At 38.5% G+C, this 23,569-nt stretch overlaps 1 protein-coding gene across 17 annotated transcripts in view; it reads right to left on the bottom strand.

Annotated features, from left to right (window-relative positions):
• SIPA1L1 (signal induced proliferation associated 1 like 1) overlaps positions 1–23,569 on the bottom strand; it is a 205,527-nt gene that overhangs the window by 125,225 nt on the left and 56,733 nt on the right. For 8 of the 17 annotated variants that reach the window (XM_083839245.1, XM_083839247.1, XM_083839250.1 and 5 more), the window contains one exon: positions 7,968–8,036. The exons of 7 other annotated variants lie outside the window; for them this stretch is intronic. The gene's annotated coding sequence lies outside the window, so the exon portion shown is untranslated. Of the gene's footprint in view, positions 1–7,967; positions 8,037–11,717; positions 11,815–23,569 lie in introns of all 17 variants that reach the window. 2 more of the 17 variants (XM_083839246.1, XM_083839252.1) reach the window with 2 other exon arrangements.

Below are 23,569 nucleotides of genomic sequence, written 5' to 3'. Positions count from 1 at the left end.
TTGGTAGCTTTTCTATAGCGTGCCGGCTCAGGCAGCTCACATCAATTCTGGATCTCACCCAGGCCATCAAAGCCTACCAGAAGGCTAAACTTGTCATATGCCATGTTTATACCTTTAATATTACAGGATTAGACTTTACGTACAGATGTGCATGGACACATATTTTAGCTCTGCACACACAAGTATTTTAGCTCCCATTTTATTTTTCAACTTCCCTAGGAAACAGCATTAATATTACAACTCATACTTCACCAAATCCGACATGTATTTACATCAGTACAGAGACACCCAGAGCACGTATCAGAGCTGAAGTGTTAACAGCACATACCGAAGTCTGACACCATCGTTCAGTCCTCCAAAGAATTCAGACTTTCAGCAACTTTTGTTTAGATTTTACCCCCAATTCGTTCATTAAATTTCTACCAGCAAGGCATGTGGATAATAGTAAGTTATTCACATAAACAAGTTAGCTTCTGTGATCGGGTAGATGGAAACAGTGGCTAACACACACTTGCAAAGGCCAAAAAAACTAGAATCAGACACTATTCCCCCTTTCCTTTAAGAATAATATGCATGCATTTTCACTAGTTCAGAGATCTAAAAGCTGGAATAACATGCAAAGCAGTTTGAAAATCCAAGACTTTTTATATATCATGAAAATATTTGCTGAAGTACAGAGAAAGAGTTTGATTACATCTCCAGGACTATACTAAATTATCTGTGAACTAGAACACGACTTCTGGGTCCAAGAGGCACGCACCTGAAGGAATGCAAAAGCAGCCCACTTCCAGGAAAAGTACTTGCAGTGCTGCCAGAGGAGAGAAAGTAACCACTGACATATGGACAGAAAAGCACTCTTTTCTCTGACGCCGTGGACAGTACGCAGTGTTTTCAGTTACCTACTAGCATCCATTTTCAGAAACAGCATTCAGAACACTCCTGTTAACTATTTTGAAAGTAGAATAGATGTAAAGTTTTAAGAGGATTTCTTTTTAACATCTCTATTTCTTTACATCTGCATTATCAGAAGAAAAATGTCAGGAATCTGGCAAATAAGTTGGAGATAAACTTAAAACAGCACAGTGAAAGAGAACAAGTTACCAGTATCGACCTGAACAGGGCAGCACCATTACACCTGAGAAAAAGTGCTATGTAAACCAGGGAATAGCGATAATGTTATCATCATCCTAGAGGAGATTGAGCTCTCTTAACATACTGTTTTCCATCTGAAAACATTTCTCAAAGTATTTCTCTCCTACATTTTGGAAACTTACAAGCCTGCACAAACAGCAGTGAGCTCTTCAGTACTGCAACACCGATCTCATTCACCAACAGGACTTCACAACCACCAGCTTCCAAGTTGCACAGTGTTGTGTGAAAAATTCATTGAGGACTCAATGCCTTTAAAAGGCTAGAAAGCAGTTTATATGGAGAGACTGATGATCAAAAGAGACAGTGGTGTTATTAATCTGTGGCAGTCTGCAATATAATTCTAAGCTCATTGCTCCTGGTCCAGCACGTCCATTTTTAGACAAAGGTTTTATCTAAATATCAAGTAAATCTTTAAGAATCTACCCTCTTATCCACTGAGCACCAAAATAAAATAAAAAAAATTGCACTAGGGAATTAACAGCTGTCTAAACATCTACTGAAGTCCAGAAAAGAAATCCTACATCACTGTGAGGGATTTCAGTCTTGAATAGGTTAGCCAGAGGTATCTCAGTATCATCAGTAAAACTCCCTGGGATCAGGGTTTGCTTTTGGTTTTGGGGGTAGGGAAGACAGATAGTTACATTACTTTTTTATATTTTTTGTGTGTGTGTTTTTTTTTTTTTCTATTGTCAGAATAAAGATGCTTATACATTCGGCCTCATTCTGACAGACAAAAGCCAGTTTTTGATTGGATTTATAAGTCAGTACCTATCAAAATACAGGAAAGCACCATCTGGTTTACATAAAAACCACAACATACTGGTCTGAAATGTGTTATGTTTTATATTGATCCTATTGTTATTATAAAGGGAAACTATGCTGAGGTACCTCCTGTTCTATCATTACATTATACACACTTAGCAATATAATTCATGCACTAAAACACACACCGTAAAAATTCTCAAGACTAACAAAAAGGACTCAATGAAATAGTTACTAAATCTAACTGATAACACAAAATACTTTCCCTGACTAGCAGAGAATTTACAGCACTATCTCACACTCAGGGTCATTTTTGATTCATGTGAATTCCCAACATATCGTGTTACAGCAAAAGAGTACAAGTAAAACTGTTGCCTTTGTTTAAAAAGCATCAGATATCAGGAGCACGGATCCACACAACATGGCAAGATGGTCGAGGAATAAATCTTTCTAAATACACTCTAAATATTTCCATTACTTGGCAAATCTGTAGATTCTGCATCTTCATCACAATTTGCATTTTTTTTGTATTTTTTTCCCTCCAATGAACATACCAACTTACTCTTGTCCCCAGAATTCCTATAGAACGTTATTTCCCTGTTGTTACAATATCCTATACGACCAAATCATTTACAAGATCATCCAGATGCACATTTGCCATTAATAAAAATAATGACTGCACAGCTATCCTAGAGCAATACTAGATTACAGAGACACATTATTTGGTGAACGTGGAGTAAAAGCAAAACTAGGGTAATAAAGACAGGTATATAACGACTAACAAAAACTGGCTAAACTCAAGTTCATACTGATTTGTGCCCTGTGCTCCAAACATCTTCCAACTTCTCAAATAACGTGTACTGAACATACACCATGTATATACACCAAATTCAGATACATTTTTGTACTTTTTTTTTTTTACAACATACATTTTACAGGATTATTTTCTCAAATTCTTAATCAGCTATAATAGTTGAATTAGATATATGTAAAAGCTAGTAACATGGTAAGCTGAATACTTTCACGATAAAGACCCACGTGGAAAAATGCAACACAAGTTTGCTGTTTTCCTGAACACTTAAAAGATATTACCACCACCAAGCATTACACCTGCCACACTGCTTTCTAAACAGCACCTCATAAAACAGGTCTCTCGGACTGCCTTTTCCCATTTCAGTAGATGCTCTTTTCTCCTCTTTCAGAAAGGCTGCTTTGTCAAAAGGAATTCTTCACTACTAAAAAAAAAATGTTGATTCAGAACAAAAATGAACCACAGGAATAAAAGTTCCAGCCTCAAAATCTACGATAAATACTTTTAACTAAACAAGCTTAAACTTACCTAAGAGCACATTGTCTGCAATAATTTCATCATCATTTCATAAAGGCAGATTCCCCTTTCTTACTACAGAAAAGTTTAGAGGGGAAGGGGGGAATTGGAAGTGAGTGTTAGGGGGTAAGCTTATCAGCTGCTCAATCCAGGAACAAGATTTCTCCAAACACCTCCTTCCTCTCTAATACAAAGAAACAAAGTATAACACTATACAAGATAACATCTCTGTGCCCTCTATGCTTTAATAGACTTTACAGTTTGGTACTATGAAACTGAGAAGGAACTTTATGTACCACGTACGCTCCTCTACCACAAAGTGCAAAAGCATTTTGAAATAGCTGTGTCTGATTTTTGATAATGTTCGTTACCAAAAGAACTTCAACTATAGTTCTGCAATTCCTTGTCAGAAGTACGTACTGTACAATTTTTCAAATGCTAAATCTGAAATTACAGGTCTGATGAACTAAAAATCTGATACCATAAGCGACAAACCCAAACCGTATGAAAGTAACCAAATATGGATTAAATAAGAAAAAGATTAAAATTATGTTTTATGCCTGAACAGATTAACTCCGGTAGGGGGGAAGACAAGAAAGATGTTTTAAATTCATACGTGCCAAGATTAGCATGACATACTGGCAATGTGAATGCCAAGCAAGAGGTACTATTTCAATACCCCATCAGTCAATTTAGAATGGAGTATCATCACCGCATAGGTCCTAAAATAAAGTTGTTTTATTGGCAAATTGTATTTACAGTTGAGACAACATTACAAGCACCAGCCTCTACAAGACTCATAACTGGATCACCAAAACCAAATCCCTGCCTCAAGAGTTGGTTCTACCTGAAAAGGGGAAAAGAAAGGTGTCAGTTTTCTACAGCTTACCAAAAGAAAAGGAAGAGAAAAGGAAGAAAACTTCAAGTATTTTTGCCATATAATGGAATCCAAGTCTGACATGAAACAACAAAACCATTAACACCAGTTCTTTGGTTATAAAAGACTAAGCAGTTTTTGCAGGACCATCAGTTTTTCCAGGACTTTACAATTTTGTTTAATGGTGATGTTTCTTGACATCTCCAGTACCAGAATTTCAAAGTATTTACTAACAGCCTCTCAATTTCCCACATGCGTGGTCAAGCTCTGAGGGTCTCTAAAAGGTTTCTTATGCTGTTTTCCTTCAGAATTCACTCATCTAAGGGGACAGGCTAAACCTCTGTTTTCATTAAATAGGCAAAATTAGAAAAAAGTAGACAAAATTAGAAAACAGCTTATAGGTTCCAATTACGTAAAACTTCAGAAGGTCAGTCACAATTCATTCAGCTCTATAGATTCAATAAGTGACCTTACAGACCACTTTTGGTCACTGTCTGGGGACTTCTATGGCCTAGAGGTATGCAACTGCACAGCTATCCCAGAAAAATGCACAAGCAAATTATTTTGTTAACTTGGGTAACACTCAAAATAGGTAATAAAAATGCTGTAGGTATGACTTCACACATGCAATTATTCACCTGCAGTAAAACCAGAAAAGTTTAAGCGCTAACCATGAATACAGGGGCCCAAATCATGAATACAGGGGCCCAAATCCTGGAAAAATATTACACGCTGCAATGATTCACAGCTCTGAGGCACGTACCATTAGGTGCCATACTTGTAACAGATAATCAAGTATGGAAAGTAGACCCATTACCAATACTACCTGGCATTTCTAAATTCCTTGCAGAATTCGTGAAACTGAATAGTATGGAGATACCTGTATTCCTTTATTGATGCACCAACTCTCACCATAGGATAAACACAAACTAAAAAAAAAACACTACTACAACCAATGACAAAGATACCTGTACACAGTGTTGTAAATTATTCTGAGAAGTTCTTTATCATACTACTTCACAGAATTCCTACATTGAGTACCAAACGCAACACTGCTCTTCTCAAGTAAAAGAAAGAAAGAAAAAAAAAGAGGACAACAAGGAGTAAAAGGTTCTGGACATCCTGATTCAGCAAGTCCTGAGCCAGAAGTCACCAAGTTAGCCTACAGCTACAAACCTTTCCTCTATATTTCCACATCTGTTACTTGTCTCTGTCAGAGGCAGCACCACTAGACTAGAGGGACATTTGATTTAACCAAATACAGCTAAGCTAACTATAACATGATTTCTGGATGAAAGACAAGAGCTAAGATTTTAATGTATGAGAAAACCCATCCAACTTGTCCAAATATTTAACCTGCTCTTTTGACGTGGTCGCAAGTCTCAACGTTCCTCTCTACATCCAATTCATTTTAATAAAAACAAAGCTGAAAAACCTGGATTAGCCTTTAGTAATGAAGACACAATGACTTCTTGGAAGAACAATCCAAGAGGGAATGCTTGGCCCACAATTTCATTTCACAGCAAAGATATTAAATAGCCACTGGCTTTACCTGTACTTTTCTCTGAAACCTTATCAAATCTATCCCTGCTTCCCTTTTATAGTCAAAGACAGAGGCAAAGAGCAAAGATTTGCAAGGAATGCATGTCTGTCCCCCTTCACTCCCTCACGGCCTAGCATGTAAATATTTAAAGAATGCTATAAACTTTTGATACTAAATTAATCCCAGCTGGAAAGGCACTCAGCCCCCAGTTATTTTGCAGCTCATCCTCTTTCCAAACAACCTCCTCCCAACACCAATTGTTTTCAAAGTAGAGAGGCTACAGCAGGAGTTATTCCTTCTCTGAAAAAGGAATGGCGTGCTGGTTCTCAACATCAACTTCTCTTCCCTCTGCAAAGACCCCTATCAAAGGTGCTAGAAGAGAGTAAAAGACAAATAAAAAGGGGGAAGTTATGCTGAAATAACATGCCTTAGACAAAATAAAGGGGAAAAAGAAAAGAATAAGAAAAAGAGCAAGAAGAAAAATCAAAATTAAACTTGAGTTGAAACAATGATTATCCAGTGCTTCCTCATACTCTAAAAATCCTATCTATCCTACTATATGTGCGCACATTTACTGCGCCTCTGGGCTGTGGTCTTTACAATTACTGTAATTACACATCTCTGACTGCACGGAAGTGTGAGGAAGCGAGAACAGCAGTGGCTCTTACCCCCAATGTATGACTCTCATACTAAGAGCTCAAGGTCTTTAAAAAGACCCATGCTCACACACAAGACTGGTTGAAAAAAAAAAGTTTAAAAAAAGCAAAAACTGTCATCTTCTCCGGCATTTCTTGTACCACAGCTACCCAACCAGAAGCTGTATTTTCTAATATACCTGGGTGTAAAAGTTCATTGAGATGTAATGAGACATCTTGCTCCCTTCTCCCTCTATTCCTACTGGAGATGTAGGGGCATGGGAGAGCTTGCAGTTCAGCCAAGTGTTAAGACATTCAGCTTGCTTCTGTAAAAATACCACTTTAAAAAAAGCTGAGTTTTCGACTACCCTGATGAGTTAAAAAATTGTTTGCAACTTCTGCAAATTATAAGCTTCCTTTGTTAAAAAAATGGCTATGTACATGTACTGAAAAAAAACAGTGAAAAAATTAGCACTAATAAAGGTCAATACAATAAACAGCATGGCTTTGAGGTAACAAAACTGTATCCTAGTACTAAGCCTTCAAATATGGAAATAATTGAAGGAATTGTCATCTAACAACATATAGAAGCATGAATAAAAATACTAATGTGCTAAAAAGCCTATACAAATTAAGAGTAACAGGAAATGCTATTTATTAATTGCATTGCTGCTAACACTCAAGCTATACAGCATTCACATAACGATATGTATGTACACATATGCTATATTATATACATAAAAAGACATGACTAATGCCTCATGCTGCTGGGATCTGTAAAGCTAACATCACATTGTCTCACAGACTCTGATCTTTATCTTTCATCAAACGGCGCAGAGTTAAGTTGCGGTCCTGCATTATGCATAAGCAGTGAACGCAATTAGACTGAAAAGCGAGCTCATCTTCTCTGATCTCAAGTGGAAAGTGTGAACTCTGATCTGCACAGGTGACAGCTTTGTGCATTACTCCCATTTACTAGTTAGCTTCCTTGAATCTGTGTATGCAACAGAAAACTCAAAACACATAGCTGTGGCTAATCTTATGCAATCCACTAATGTTTAAACAAGCAAGAATATCAAGTAAGAGAGCAAAGCAGTTATGTTACTTTGTTCGGCACAAAGAAACTGCAATTAGTTCTTGCTTTTACAGTTTCAGAATGATGCTGAAAAACTGAAGGAAAAAAATGCCTACAGAAAGAATATGGGGAGTAAGAGACAGAAGGAATTTGATCTTCCATCTAGCAAAGATATTAAAAAACACCAATGAATGGAAACTACACCTAAACAAATTCAGGCTAGAAATGATGCTTCTTTTGTTTTCAGAGAGATGGAATCCTTTAAGGATTGCTTATTTCTAAATTCCCAGAAATGCTTCAATGAAAACTGGATGCTTTCCAAATAAATGCTGTATTTCAACTTGGGGTGTCTATTCTGAAGCATGAATTTAGGAAATCTAATGGTCAATGCAGCTGAAGTAGTAGCAGTTGCATATGTTCTCAAAACACTTCAAAGGAAACAAGTATTTTCCTTTTACAGAAAAAAATGAAGCAGAGAAATAATGCTACTAGTCAAGGGCAGCACATGAAGTTCACAGTTCCCAATTCCAATTATGCTATTCCATGGTCCCTTCTGATTTTAAAAAGGTAAAATAAAATTCAGTCCACCAGCTTACTTTTTTCCCTGCTTCACAGATTCCACTTCTGTTCAGTCTCAGATTTAATAGCAGACTCTCATTACTAACCTGCAAAAATGAAAAAATATTTTAACTGCAGAAATCTGTTGCTATTGAAGCTTAAGAAGCACAGCATATTATAATTTAGCAATATGCAAGCTAAACCATGCAGAAGCTCAAAACACCAGGGTTGCTCATGCTTCACCAGCCATTCCCACAAAGCATCTATTACAGAAAACACCTTGTTTATTAATCACTGTACAGCTATAATCATACACAGTAGTAAGTACAGAGTTAATGATTTGAAGTTATACCGCGTTCCACATTTTAAAGAGAAAACCAGGAAAAATTCACATGCAGTATGATACATGCATCTCATCCACCAGAAGCTCTCCACATCTATGCAAACTACAGAATTCAGTAACATAAGCATTTTACAAAACCCACTCATTTTCCAGGGCACAGGATTGCAGTGATTAAGTGCCCAGACTCCTTGACAGTCTCGATCAGGCTGTACTAAAATCCACACTGTTAAATCCTCACAATCTTCTTTAATCCAGGCTAGCTAGATTAAAGTTAACTTGGGTGTGCCTAACCATTTTGAAATTGGGAAGTTTGCAGACATTGCATGTGCATTGTCATTCCTAGCCTGCCTAGTCAACAGGTGCCCATAACAGCAAAGAAAATTAATTATTACTGTCCATCCCACTAAATCTTCAGTAGTTTAGGTATCGATGTCTGTAAATACCTGAACGGAGGGTGCCAAGAGGACAGAGCCAGGCTCTTTTCAGTGGTGCTCAATGACAGGACAAGAGGCAATGGGCACACACTGGAGCACAGGAGGCTCCATTTGAACATCACGAAGCACTTCTTTACTGTGAGGGTGGCTGAGCACTGGCACAGGCTGCCCAGAGAGGTGCTCCAGGAGTCTGTCTCCTCCTTGGAGATCTTTAAAAGCCACCTGGGTGTGGGCCTGGGCACCCTGCTCTGGGTGGCTCCGCCTGAGCTTGGACCAGGCGGGCTCCAGGGGGCCCTACCAGCCTCAGGCACTCGGTGATTCCAGACTAACAGAGAACAGTGATCAAAGCACAACGACCTTTCCACCTTACAGATAGTCATAACATTAAGCGATCCAAGGCTCTTTTCATTCCCTCTTATGCCTTAAATGAAAGAATATGCAATTCTTTCAGTCTCATACAAAGTGAAATAAAGGTTAGACTTTTCTCAAGAACAACCGTTTCCTATTATAAAGGGCATATTTAGCTATTAAGAACATTAACCAGTTTTGTTCAACTGAAGGTTGTTCAACTGCAGGGTACAATTGCAATTGTTCTCCAGTTCTAGAGTACATTATTTCATCTCCCAACTACAGCACTACCAACTTCTATTAATTCACTGCACTGTTTTTAGACATAAAAGAAGGTAAAAATACACTAAGCACTTCCCATTTCTTTTCCATTTACAGATAGTAACTGCACTTACCACTGCAGTATTGCAGTACAAAACCAGAGTGGAAGGCAATCACTAACTTGGGAACACTTATGCCTCAATGAGAGCATCTAATGTCCCTACTCCCTTTCTCAGATACCTGCATGCACACAGGAAAACACACACTCACTCCCCAAGCAACATCCTTCCTTTATTCATAATGAGGCTACTTCTAAATAGTATTTGTAGGGCTTACTCCTATCTTTGTTTGGACTTGAAGACCAACTCACTTTGTACAAACACCAACTAAACCTTCAGGAAGTTTCTGGGGGGAAAAAAAGAAAACCTGCGAAACGTAAAAATGCTACGCAGCTCTGTCCGTCTCCTGTTGGCCGTTCTCAGAGAAATGCTTCCCATCCAGTTGCTGTCTCCCATGACAGGGAACACAGCACTACATATTCTTAAATATGTCCCTGTGGAAGAGCAATAATCACTGATGCAAATCCTTTCCCACCTCAAGTCCACCCCATGCAACCACGCCTTACTGCCACAGTGATAAATGCCACAAGGGCTTTGACCTGTCAACAGGAATAGCAGAGATAAAGCCAGGAGCTTTAAAAACAGCCTACCAAATATAACTTCAGGTCAGTATGAGCCACTTAGTCACATTGACCATCCCTTCCTCTTCCCTCTCCCAGTCCTTTTGTAATTTTAAGTGCAGGTCAAGGAGAAGGCGGCAGTCTCTGACTACTCTGCATGCAGAATCTCTCAACTTTTATTCTGTCGCTACTAATATAAAGACGTGGAGAATCTAACAGAACTTGAAATTAATGCTGCTGAGAGCCTTGCCCCTAAATACAGAATCTAAGTAGATATGTAAAGGTATCTGAAACAAGCAAAAATTGGCTTTATTGAGCACATCGCTATTTTTAGAAGAGTCACCTGTTAATGTGGTTATGCTTTACAGATAAGCTTAACTCGCATCCGTAAAACCTCCTGATTTCAATGAGACTGGGTCTACAGAAATATGAGCTTATGAGCTCACAAGCCAACAGAACAGTTACTAGTTAAAATATATTCAGTTGTAAATGCAAATCTGTATAATTAAAGCTGAAATTAAGCAATTTTAAAAATAACCCTGGGAAACAGTTTCAACTAGTGAACAAAAGTTGCATGCACCTAATTCTCTCAAATAAGAAACCTATTTGTTTCTTTAAACATCCCACAGGCTGATGAAACCATGTTTCAAGGAAGGATTTCTTCTTTAGTAGCAATGTTTATTACAGTGCTTGTCATTTCTAAATCTGGACTCCCTTTGCATATCCTACGTCTGTAATTTTCAACATTTGTCAATAAACAGAGCATCACAAGGATTTCAGTGGAAGGGGCTGTACCTGCACTTCTGACGAAGAGTGCTAGTGTCTGGTTGCAAATCAGCTTTAGCTGATCTACGTCCAGATCTCAGTGCTGTTCTCCCTGTGGTCCCTAGCAAATATTCTGGTCTTCTCCCTTCAGGCAGCGCTACACCTTGTGCAACATGTTGTGTTAGATCAGGATGCTGATCCCTCTGAAAGCTAATCCACCCCTGCCTCTTTGTAAAAGCAACACCACCACTCCCCATCCCCCTGGCAAAACCACACACTGCAATTCTCCAGTCTTCCTGCTATGCCTTCTTGAGCTAGAGCATTACACACCTGCAAAGGGCTTGCACTGATACAAGGCGGAGGGCAAGGCTGTATGGACAGAACTGCAATATCTCATGCTTGCAACATCCTCTTTATCTTTTCATAAACTCCCTGAAAGTACATTATAGGGTCAGTGAAAAAAATGGACCACATACTAAAAGCCAGTCTTTACCAAGAATCAGTCAGGCACATTCAGAGTAATCATCCCTTTCTTCCTTACAAAACAAGTTTAGTTTCACAAGTAGATTAAAAGAAACCACCTACAAGAACTACTGTGCTTTTGAAAATGTGACAAAACCATACGTTCTGTAACAGTCTGAACAGAGTCCAACCTGCTTTTAGGAACGCTTCTACAAATACCTAGCATGAAGCCGGGGGGGAATAGCCATCTAGCTCCCTCACATCTGCTTCCTGAAAAAGCTCTCACATGGAGAGGATGCGTTCAGCCACAGACTCAGGTATGGGCTGGCACTCGGAGGACGCCAGCCTAAACTGTTCTGCTGGAGAACGCCCCTTCTGTACTGCTTGAAACACTACACATTAGTGGTAGTCCCAAAGCCAACACCAATTTCAGGGCAACTAGCATTACTGCAAAGGACGACCACCAGACAGTATAGAGCAGAGCATGCACTCTTACCTACCCAAATTCCTGAGGAGGCTGGCAAGGGAAGCTTTAGCAAAAACTGCTGGTGGCTGTTGCTAAGAGGTTCAGATGAATCATAGCACAGCAAATCCTAAAAGCAGAAAGACCATAGGTGGGAACAAAATTTGAATGGGAAATCAAAGGGTGGAATCTTTTTCAAAACATAAAGGGATATTGTGGAAATTCTGCTTGTTGTTCCTCCTGGCTTCTTACAAAGATTTATGAAACCATAAACCTATTAAGTTTCTGCAGCTCAGATGCACTCATCTCAGAGTGCCTAGATGAGAAGTTTCTCACTGTAACGATAACAACCTTCTTTATCACCCTCTCTATGAATCAAGTGGTTTTCTCCTGGAACACATTCTGCCAGACATTTGGGGGATCAAACAAACATTTGGTTACACCTAAAAAAAACCAGGATACTTCTCAGTGCTGTGGCCCACTTTTTCCTCACTATTCAGCATAAACCTAAATCACACACGTCAAGCACAAGGGAACAGCAGGAGTGAAGTTATCTATCATCAATTGCAGCCTTCTAAGAAGCCTCCAAGAGTAGGAAGGAAAGTTTCAAAGCTGGTCCTTCCTATATAAAGGGTCCTGTAATAAAATCTGTATCATTTCAGCCTTACCGTCTGACCTCTGCCTATTGCTACAAAAGGCTTGCACCCACAGATGATGGGAGCCCTCTAAAATTAGACTGGGCGAGCAGATCTAACTGTGGAGACTTACGATGCAGCCTCAGGAACTCCACAGAGGCACAAGCTGGAGCACGAACTGCTGCTCAATTTTTGTCCTCCTCTACTCCCACCAAGCTCATGTGCTAGAGGAGATGTGCGGGGAATCTTGTCAAAGAGAATGATTCAAATCCAGATCTAAGTAAGGAGAACTGAGAAGGCTTAGATCATGTCTCCAACCTGGCTTTCTCCAGTCCAGTTCACTGTCAGGCTACCTAAGCACTTGTGCTGACGTAAGGCAGAGACAACACGGGACAGAATAAGCAGTCAAGGATGGCTGCTTTCAGCTGCAACGCCAGCTTGAACTGCACATAACACGATGCCACAAGTGTTAGTTACTTTATTACAACAATCTCTGAAATTTCATAGATCGCTAAAGCAAATAAATTTAAGCCATCCATTTCTACTCTCCCGACAGTATTTCCAGACAGGTCAAGTGAAGTTGGAATACTTGGTGGCGAGAAAATTAGTATTAACCAAACCTCTTTAAAATGAGCCAGACAGCACCATCAGAGCTCGCTGAAGTAATTACAGCCTAAAATCATAATTATAAACTGAACACATTTTAACAGTAACATTCCAGGAAGAATTACATTTAAACTTTGACATTATCAACAAACTCAGCCCGTCTCTCAAGTAGAATCACATTCTAATTTGGGGATAGAAAAGCTCATTTTCAACTCAGTCTAATGAAGCGAGTAAAAGGTTTAAAATCTATCAGCCTGAAACTGCACTACTGATATTTTGGCAAGTCATTTGGGCAGCAGGTGAATACATTTCTGCAGATGGTCTTCTGGTGAAGAAAAATTTTCCTTATTTTCTTTAAGGTGAAATTCTTCACCCATTACTGAGATGCATCATAATTCTAAACTAGAGCTCTCCATTTTCTTTGGTGTTAAATTATAGACCTGCTGTGTAAAGACGATTTTTTTTTCTAAAAAAAAAAAAAGATTGCCTGCAAAGCTCAATTGTGATGGGGAAGGCCGCCTACACACCAGAGAGAGTGAGAAAAAACACACTTGCAGAGCTGAAAAAACATTGGTGTAGGCGTACATAAGGGGGGAGGGAAGAAAGAACTTGGTTCTACTGAAAAAGGCTATTTTCTTACATCACCCTTGAAAGAACTAAAATGTGTTACTTGTAGAGCATTCGAAAGATTGTTTTCTACTTTCCAGATGTCAATATCCAGCGCTACAAGCAATGCGGAATCCTTGCAGACTCATCTCCCTGATTCCAGCATCCTGCATCTCAAACAAGGACTGCTTCGCTTCCCCCACCTTTCTGCTGCATCCCACAACAGCTATTCTCAGAGCAGCAATTCACCTGCAGAACAACAGTTCAAAGCTCTAGAAGCCTTACATAATTAATAACATAAGGATGTATTGAAATTACATCCAAAGCCTTTTCAAAAAAAGGGGGGGGGGGGAGAATGCTTCAACTGATACAAAAAAATTAATTTCTAGAAACGCTAAGAATAAGTAGAATTTTTCTCAGCAGAATCAAACAGTATTCAGAACTTCTGAAAAACAGCTGCAAGAAGTTCAGATGTTTCTCAAAAACATTTTAAAAAATATTTTCCTCCATAGCCTCAGCAGCCTCCAAGTTGATTCATCTCACAAGAAAATTTAATAGGAGATCCCAAAAGGCCTGTTACCTAATCCAGATTTTCAAAAGAAACAAGGAACAAGCATCAGTGAAAAATATCCTCCCCCTTTTTCTTTAGGGAAGCAACATCTATGCATTATAATTTCTAAACAAAGAACTCTACACATAGTGCTCTTGTGTCATCATACAGCTATGAAAATATTTTTAATAGGTCTGTCTCTCTCTTCATAATAAAAACAAAAGGCTGTTGACATTAGCGTGTTAGCTGATTATTACTGTAATTACTATCACAGGAACGAAGACAGCTGGGACAAGTTTCACCAACAGACGTCAATAAAAATAAGATGATGCATTGCACGTTGCTCCCATGGCTTTGGATACCAGCTTGCAACCCAGCGTGAGGATTCCAGTCAAAGGAAACAGGAGTTCAGCACCCAATTGCCTTGGATGCTCAGGCTGGTATTTTGAAAGCCCTGTAGCTAGCAGATGACTGAATTGCTGCACCCACAGTACCACAAGAGAGAAAAGCCCACACAGCAGTGTTCCTGAAAGGCCACCTCCAACTAAAGCTTTTACAGTGCTCAAAGTTTCATCTCCAGCCAAACATATGTTGCAACTAAATATGCTGAATGTCAAGAACTGATAAATAACATTACTACAAAGTAAATTCCACTTTTATACACCTTTTTCAACTATGTGATTGTTAAGCACTAATGGCTGTTACTCATACAGATCAGAAAGACGGGTAAATTCAGCATCTTAGAAAGTACAAAGCCAGTTGACTTACACAAACATACCTGGCAAGCAAAAGCTTAGAAGTCATAGTTAAACTCTTTAAATTACTCTTAAAACACAAGACAGTTGCTCCTGGAGGTCACTGACGCACAAATTCTTGGGGTAAAGGAAGGTAGACAGGGATGAAGTATCAAAGGGCAATGTAAAATTTGTCAGCATTACCACCTCAGGAAAACAGGATCTGAAACAGTGACTATGAAGCAGCACAGAGAAGAAATAAGGCAACACAGGGAACAAAGACAAAAATAAAGGGATGTACAAAGCAGCAAGAAGCAAAACCCCTTGTTTTAGGAAAACTGGAGTCATCTATTGTACAGGAGATATATAGACTCCTATTAAACTTTGAAATTACAGCCATCTTGACTTTCATCCTCATGAGTAGTGAAATACTATTTCTGAGACTTTAGTAAAGCCTCTTTATATAGTAATACATGTACGATTCTGATAAACCAAATAATGCATGAAAATATTACACAACAAATCAATCACATACACAGAATTTGCATCCTAATAAAGCGTATCCCTTCATGCTTAGCTTGTCAAGCTAAATAACATTTGCTATGAGAGCTACTGCCAGAATAATCTGATCTCCTGTATTCTTCCATAAATGTCATTTTTAGGTAAAATGATATTTTAGTTCCTCTTTGCATTCTTCAGAACAGCTCAAGGTAATGTGGAAGGCTGCCTTTTGCCTTCGGGTGCTAAAATCTCCAATGAGACCAAGCCTATTAAGAATGAAAAAAGCCCTAAGAGCATGGAGGGCTGTCAGAGGATTCACTGCTGCCAATAACATCAAAATTCAGAGAAGATATTTACCTCTCGCTTCTCAGACACTAAGAACTTAAGGAATTTCTCAGTGCGATACTGCCAACAAGGAGGAAAGCTGAACTAGTGAAACCTTTTTACCATCTCATTTACTTTTTGTAAAATAGCAGTACAGAAAAAGATTGGAAACTGAATCATGCTTCAATTTTTAAATGATTCATCTCAGGTGTATATGGGGGGTAGTTTTAGGTTCTCGTTGTGCGTTTTTTTCCTTTTACCAAGGGAAGAATGAAGTCCAATACAGATTTACAGTCTAATATAAATTCAAATACGTTTGACAGCATAATTATACACTATCAATCAAAATTAGTAACATTGCATTTAATTCATTAACTACTTTGCTGCCCTGTCAACATAAGTCAGTTACTGTAATTCTTAACATTTTTTCCTCTAAAGGGGTCATAGAATAAGTTTCCTTTAATTTCATTATACTTGAAAAGGCTTCTTCTCATGTTCACAACATCATTTTAGTGCTGTAAGCCATAACCTCTCCTGATTATGCACAATCACCGTGGCTTACACACTTTGAGAGGCCAGTTTTTCTAGCCACACGGCATGACTGTAATAGTGTATAAATGGCACTTCATTTACCTTGAATAAAACTGCACATCCTACAAATAAAATACCTGTCCCAAGAAGATACTGCTGACTTGAAGAGCTTCTCACCTATGAGCTAATACTTTTGCCCAGGGCTGAACCAACTGAAATAGAAGATCAAGGAATTCACAGAACACAATCATGGAAAAGTGACCTCTGGCGTTATTAATGACAACAGGAAGCACTGTAAACTAAGAAAAGCAAGTAGTTAAGTTTGAAATGGAGAAAACAAACAGTAAATGCAAACAGAGTTCACTTACTCATTGACTTTTTGAATGAAGTAGTCACCTTTCCTTTTTTGCTGTCCAATATTCCCTCTTTACAAGTTAGTTTATATCTGAAAAAAATATTGTCCTATTGTTTGTTTTTCAGCCCATCACAGCTAAACTGTAAGAAAAGCACAGGATTTTCCACCGTATCAGGAGTTACTGCTGTCAAGCAAAGCACCAATATCATCTGTTGGAGAAAATACTGGCGGAACAAGGATAAAGGGCAAATTCAGCAAATAATCTGCAAGTTCGTAATTTGAAAGCTCACTCCTTTTCTATTTTGTTGGGGTTCTTTTTGTTCGTTTGTTTTCTTCTTTCACGTGTGATTTGAGGCCATCCAACTGCCATTAAAAGAAAAGAAAAACTGAGCTGGCATCTCAACTGACTTCTGTAATTCCACTTTTGGAGTTTTAAAACTATTGGTCAATGAAAACAGAGGAAGCACAATAGAAAATAGGCCACTGTTAGGAAGCTTCCTACTGATAAGGATTCAAAGTGCTTTGCAGACAAGGTAAATATCCTTAAACCAAATACAAAAAAAAAAAAGGGAAACCAAGGCAAGAGAAAGAACAGGATCTCCTCAAAGTGACTCAACAGCCAATTGGCAATTAGAAATATGAGTCTTCCAACTTTTAACACCTATGGCAAAGGACCAGAACGGCTTCTCTTTTTATGAAGGCTCTTATCAGCACTGTGACAAACTAACTGTATACATATTTTAAGGAACAATACATTAGCTATGCAAATTAAACACCCAAAACAAGAACGCAGAGAGCTGCCTAACAGTGAACAAATCAAAAGTTTTGAAGCATCTTTGCTGAACAGTATCAGTGTACTGATAACTGGTGTGCTGCTTCCGCTGAGATGTAGTGACATCTTTTGACAACCAAAACACAGAATCAGATTTCCCCTGTCCTTCACAATACCCTGGCAAATTGCAGAAATTCTGTTATTGTACCCTTTACCACGAAAAGGAGTTTAAACCAAGCATAGTGGAACCTGGTCTAGTGGGAGATGTTCCTGCCAATGGCAGAGGGTTGGAATTAGTTGATATTTAAGGTCCCTTCCAACCCAAACCATTCTGTGATTCTAATATCATAGAACAGATTTCATTAGATTTTAACTGTATGTATGTGTCCTGTGAGCAGCATTCCTATAAGGCTCTAGACCCCTTCATAGCACTCCAGGAGTGCATACCATGTACCTGCTACAAGAGCACGCTTCACAATAAAAGCTGAGTAGATGTAAAATGCCCGTAAAATTCAGTGAAACAAACATTAACTACCTCGCTATTGTTTCAAAATATCCAAAAGGATACGAAGCAGTCCATTTAATTGAGCAAAATTTATTCAGTCTTCAAAAGCATTGACATATTTCAAACTGAAAATCTTAACCTCTAATTGTCACACTCCATAAACCATATCTTTTTCTACCCTTCATTCAAAATTAGGCTATAAAGTCAATTTTTTTTAGCTAGAAAGTTTCCTGCATATGTAAACCAAACTTCTCTACCCTATTACAAGCCTTCCACGAAAGAAAACTCATCCACACCTTCTTTGTGATAAAGCAGAATACACTATTTCTATCCCACTGAAAGAGACAAAAAAAAAAAACAAGAATCAAGATATCCTCTCCTGTCACACCCAAGGCTTCCATTTTCAATAGGGAGCCATCTTTCACACATATTTCATGAAAATTAATCAACTGTTATTTCCTAACTCACTGGTACTGTATGTTTTCATACCCTTTTGAATTGCTCTGCAGACTTGGCAGTTTCAATTAGTGTGGGGTATTCTCCGTCCAGTTAAGGGCCTTCAAGCTCTTTGCCAGGTTAAGATGAAATCAAAGAAAGTTCTTTTCTGTCCTGTTTTCCTCGGGAAAATTACAAACTATTTCATACTTTTCTCAGCAGATAGCTCTTTTATCTGCATTTCAAGATAAACTGTTCTGTAAACAATATTTCGCAGTTATGCTCTTGGTCATATATGTAGTTCAGAAAACATAAAAGCATTTGTAGGCCTGCTTAGACAACATTATTATAGCTTACATTAAGTTTTGTGAAGAAGTTATTGAAAATAGACATTCTGTCAATGCAACCACATCTCAGAGCTCTGCATAATTCAAACAAATAATTTTACTTGTCAGATCTGCAATTTTCCCATTAATGAAGATAATATTTACTTCACAGGGGTCAAATGATTAATTTCCATGAAGAGCCTGAACCTAAAACACACAATAATTTGATACATCTGAGGAGAGGGTGAAGGAAAACCAAGCTAGATTTTATATTCATTCCCAAATGAGAAAATATTTGAGTTGCAGCAGAACCAGCTACTTTCACATTCCCAAGAATGTTAGCAAAATTACTCACAATAAAGAAAATGCAATGCTAATATAATTTCTCTCAAACTGCATGCCAAGCCGTGAACAGCAGCAGACTCTTCCATGCTAGATTTTTATCTGAACAGACAACTTTTGGAATCTGTCTCAATTCTTGTCCATCCCAAGGTTGCAGGAGTTTCACTAATAAAATGAGATGTAACATTTTGAGAACTCTGCGCTCATTTATGCGTGGGAAGACAGGGAAGAGAGTTACAGAACACTCTGAACATATTACTTTTAATAAACCCAAACCAAAAGAGAAATGTAAGAAAGTACTTCATGAATCCAGAGACTATTAATGTAGCTAACTATTAAGGATTCATGAAAGTCTATTACCAGCTTCAACTGTTGAACACAAGGCTAGAAAAATTACCCAGTTCCCTTCAATGTACTACATAATTATTCAAATACTATTCTTAAGGTGGTCTCACTATTACAGAACCATTTATGCCCAGACTGACCACGTATAGCCGGAAATCTGGTCCAAACCTAGGGCTAAAATAGTGTATTTATCTACAAATGCTGCTCTTAAAACACTTTACAGCTAACACTCTTGAATACAAGGAAAGAAGGAAAGATACACTACTTCATGATTTTTAACAAGGATACCAAGATATAGTCATCCTTGCTTCTAAAGAAACTGCAATTCTAGGAAAGAAATTGAGATAAGGAAATAGTTAATATGGGAAAATAAATTACAAAGAAAAATAAAGTACCAACAAAACATCAAGGTTATCCAATCTTAATGAAGCATGTGAAATATTCCCATGTTGCCACCAATTGAGATTCTACACTTCAGTAAGTACTCCTTCATTAGTACCGGGGAACTAAAGGGAAAAAAAAACAACCTACAAGCACAAGAGCTAAAAAAATGTCTTAATATAAAGCTGCAGCATATAAGAAGATAACATAACTAATAAAAATAAACTATTTGCCTCTTTAAAGGAAACTTAGTTTACTTTATAAAAACACTCTTCCAAGAAAACGGCCACAAAGTTTAGTAACTGCAAACACGCAGCACCAAGCAAAAGTAGCCAAATAGCAGTTCTAAAAAAAATGCAGCCGTTACAGCACAGAATACTAAAATTGATGTCGGCACAGAAAGGTATAATACTGACAGAGAAGAATCCACCACCATCTGGCCTCTCCAAGCCATATTCTACTTTGACAGATGCTGGCCACCCCTGCCTGCAGCAGTGGCCCACCAGAAGGGAGCCAAGTGCTCTCAGCAGCTCATCCCCACTGCAGTAACAGGAGAATCACTCTGTCTTTGCACCCTACGCATCTCCATTTCTGAATCAAGTGAACTCTGTAAACTAGAGATTTCCTTTAGGTAAAATTCTCTAATCTCATGCCAGGCTAAAAAGTTCAAATGTATAAGGAGAATCAGTAACAAATGCACAAAAACTGTAGCCATTAAAAAAACAACACTTCTTTTTAAGCAGTTTAACAATCCAAATTACATCTTTGTCTCTAATCCATTTGAGTTATTTTCTATCAGAGTCAAGAATACACAGGAACAAATCAATTCATCTGCTTCCCCATACCCTTCTGGGGCAGAACATGACTTCTCTTCTAAATAAAAGCCTTGAGAAGAACCTGTTCCAGTGATTCATTTAAATAAACATGTCAGCAAAGGTTTACATTCCCCCAGTTGAATGTAAAAAAAAAAAAAGACTATCAATCTTGAGAAAAAATTAACACATTGCTGTTCAGTTTTTCATAGAAATATTTCTCCATTCGTATCATGCAGCCAAAATTTTGCATAGCAAGAGCTAGAAAGGAATGCTATTAGATAGAAGTTATAGACTCCACATGACATGTCATCTTTGAATATCTAGATATAGACATAGGTACATCTTTAAAAAAAATTGGTTATTCTCTTACACTGAACACAAACAATCCTGGTGACAAGTAATTATTCTTAAATACTGTCCATATTATTCCTATCTACAAAAGCTTACCTGTGTACCTGCTGTGAAAACCAGCAAGTTTTATTTAAAATTCTTAGACCATTTTAACACTAGCTTTAAAACACATTGTCTTGAGAACACACAGAGCTTCAACCTGTTTCAGAAATAGGAAAATACTTCACAGAAAAGACATTCTCAGTTTTATTGTGGTCATTTGAATTAACTAACAGCAGATTTTCTTTCCATATGTTTGGACGCCTATTTTGAAAAACTATAGGATTATTATGCAATCCTTAATTTCCACAGATAATGCCCATGAAGAGCCTAAGACAGGTCTTAAAGGATTTTGTCCAATTGTAACAACATGACAGTGCCACTGCAACTCCACAATGGTTATCTTCAGCTGGGATTAGGAAAAGCATGGGGAAGAAAACATTAGTAATGAATCACATGGAATTCAAACAATTTAGAGCAGGAACTTGGGGTACAAGCAGAACTTTAACAAATTCTGTTTATAAAAAAACAGACATACCATAAGTGGCAGCTAATTTTGGAAACATCCTATTAAGGTTGCACAGGACTACTCAAGCCCATTATAAAGCATGTGCGTGCTGCTGTGGGAGCTCTTGCCTTTGCACGTCTTTGCATTGCTGGCTTTCAGCAGGATCAACTCCCAGCTCTGCACAAGGCATCATCTGGAGGCGGAGGACGTAGGAAGGAGCAGCATGCCAGCAATGGAGAGGACAGAAGCAAGATGCGCCCTTCCAGGGGCTCTATGGGCTTATGCCAGGCTGGCGTGGCCACACCACCACACCCTGAGCTTCCCAGGGGAAAATGCTCAATTTTGCTAGGAAAATGCAAATCCAGTTTAATATTGCTGAAATGATAACTGCCAAGAGAGAGGGCTGGAGCTATGAGACACCCAAATAAAAAAAATCTCATCCCAGGGGCTTTATTAGTTACCTCAAACAACTATTCATCATTTTTGAGGTGAAAAAAATAAAAAACTAATTTTATCAGGTACAAGCAAGCTTGAAACCCATCAATACACTCTGAAGTTAGGTTCCAGTATAGTTTTACTTATTCCAAGAGATTCGTCAGAAGCATTTGAAAGAAACACCACAGATCTAGTTACCACATATTGCAGTTTCCCTTTTTAGAACGACTGATGTAACGGGAGTCGAAGACAAGCCGTCACAGTCCTTGTGTCCCAGAGATGGGAGACAAGCAAGTCTAGACTGGCGTGCTCTGTTAAGGGATCGTACCCTGACCTGTGGCAAATCATCTCATAATTCGTATGCAAAACTGCTCTGATTAAACTAGTTTTTAGAAAGGTCAGTAACAAAGAATTATCTAGCAATTACATACAAGTATAATTTACTGCCCAGTTTCAAACATAATGAGCATTATTGGCATGTTCCATTGAAGGGTGTTTGAAACCCAGAAAAAAAATCCATCATCCCACATATCACCTCAGTCTTTGGGTATGGAATAATTGCTATTTGTAGCTTTGATTTGGTGAATAAACTGAAAGGTCTTTTCTTGCCAAGAGAACAGCTCCAAGTCTAAAGATACACGTCTACTACATTTCTGAGGGTAGCACTTACTTTGGAAGATACTGACCTAAAAGGGTTTCCCCATCAGCAGCATCTCAACCACCACAGTCACACACAGAGCAGAAGTGCGAAAAAAAAAACAGCACAAAAACCAGCACAAAGCACACAGAGGCACAAGGAAGGGCTCGTTTCCTCATATCTACACCTAAGCACACGAAAACCCCTCCTATCACCTGAAGCCTGCCCTGAAACCCAACTGTTGGCAGCGCACACCTCAGAAGGACAGTGTTCGCCTGCACCCAACACAGCCCCACAGGATGCAGCCAGGGGAGCGCGGCCCTACAGGCCCAGTGTGCTCGGTCACGCATGTCACTTTGCTCTTGGTTGCGTGAGTTATGGAAAATAAACCCCAACGCCTCACCAATCAATTCTTAACTGACCAGGTATGGTCATTATAGGAAAACTATTAGTGCCTTTAAGAAATGATCACTTCAGGACGAAGCCATAGCTGTAACTAAGAACATCAGAGGTAAACAATGAATGTCAGTATCACTAATCCAAAACACCCCTCCAAAATAAAGGTAACTTAACAACAACAAAGCCCTTCGGATGAGCGATGCCAACACCAAACACGAGTCCTGAACACAGCCCATCTTGAAACCTTTCCTTTCTGCTGAAGACAGAAGGCAGCGCCAGAGGCACCCATGAGGCCTAGGCGCCATCACCACCTGAGCACACCACAGACCGCGCTCAGGTCAGCAAAGCCTAACAAATACTGTGCTAATTTGGCAGTGTAACAATGAACACAAAATACATACAGATATTAAGAGAATATTACAAGAACACTGCTCTTAGAAACTGTCTATAAACGTTCATGCTGTGTTTACATTTAATTTTCCACCAATTCAAATTATGATTCATATTCACTAACTTACCAACCGCTGTGTGGAATGACTGGTATCATCTGGAATGAAAGGGGAAAAAGCAGGAGAACAGCAAAACGTCTTACTTGAAATTGCTGTCTGAAGCCTACTCTTTTTTCAGATTTTTTTGTGGACTTCAGAAAGTTTATGAGTATGATCTTAAATTGGAAAAAAAAAATTTAAGGTTTTCAAGCAGTTTACCTTTAACTATAGTTGTTAACATTTTTAACATGCTTATATTCACAGC

This window comes from Anser anser, assembly GCF_964211835.1.
Source record: "Anser anser genome assembly, chromosome: 5".
Lineage (NCBI taxonomy): Eukaryota > Metazoa > Chordata > Aves > Anseriformes > Anatidae > Anser > Anser anser.
Note: the sequence above shows the minus strand (reverse complement) of the source record. Positions and strands in the feature narration are given on the sequence as shown.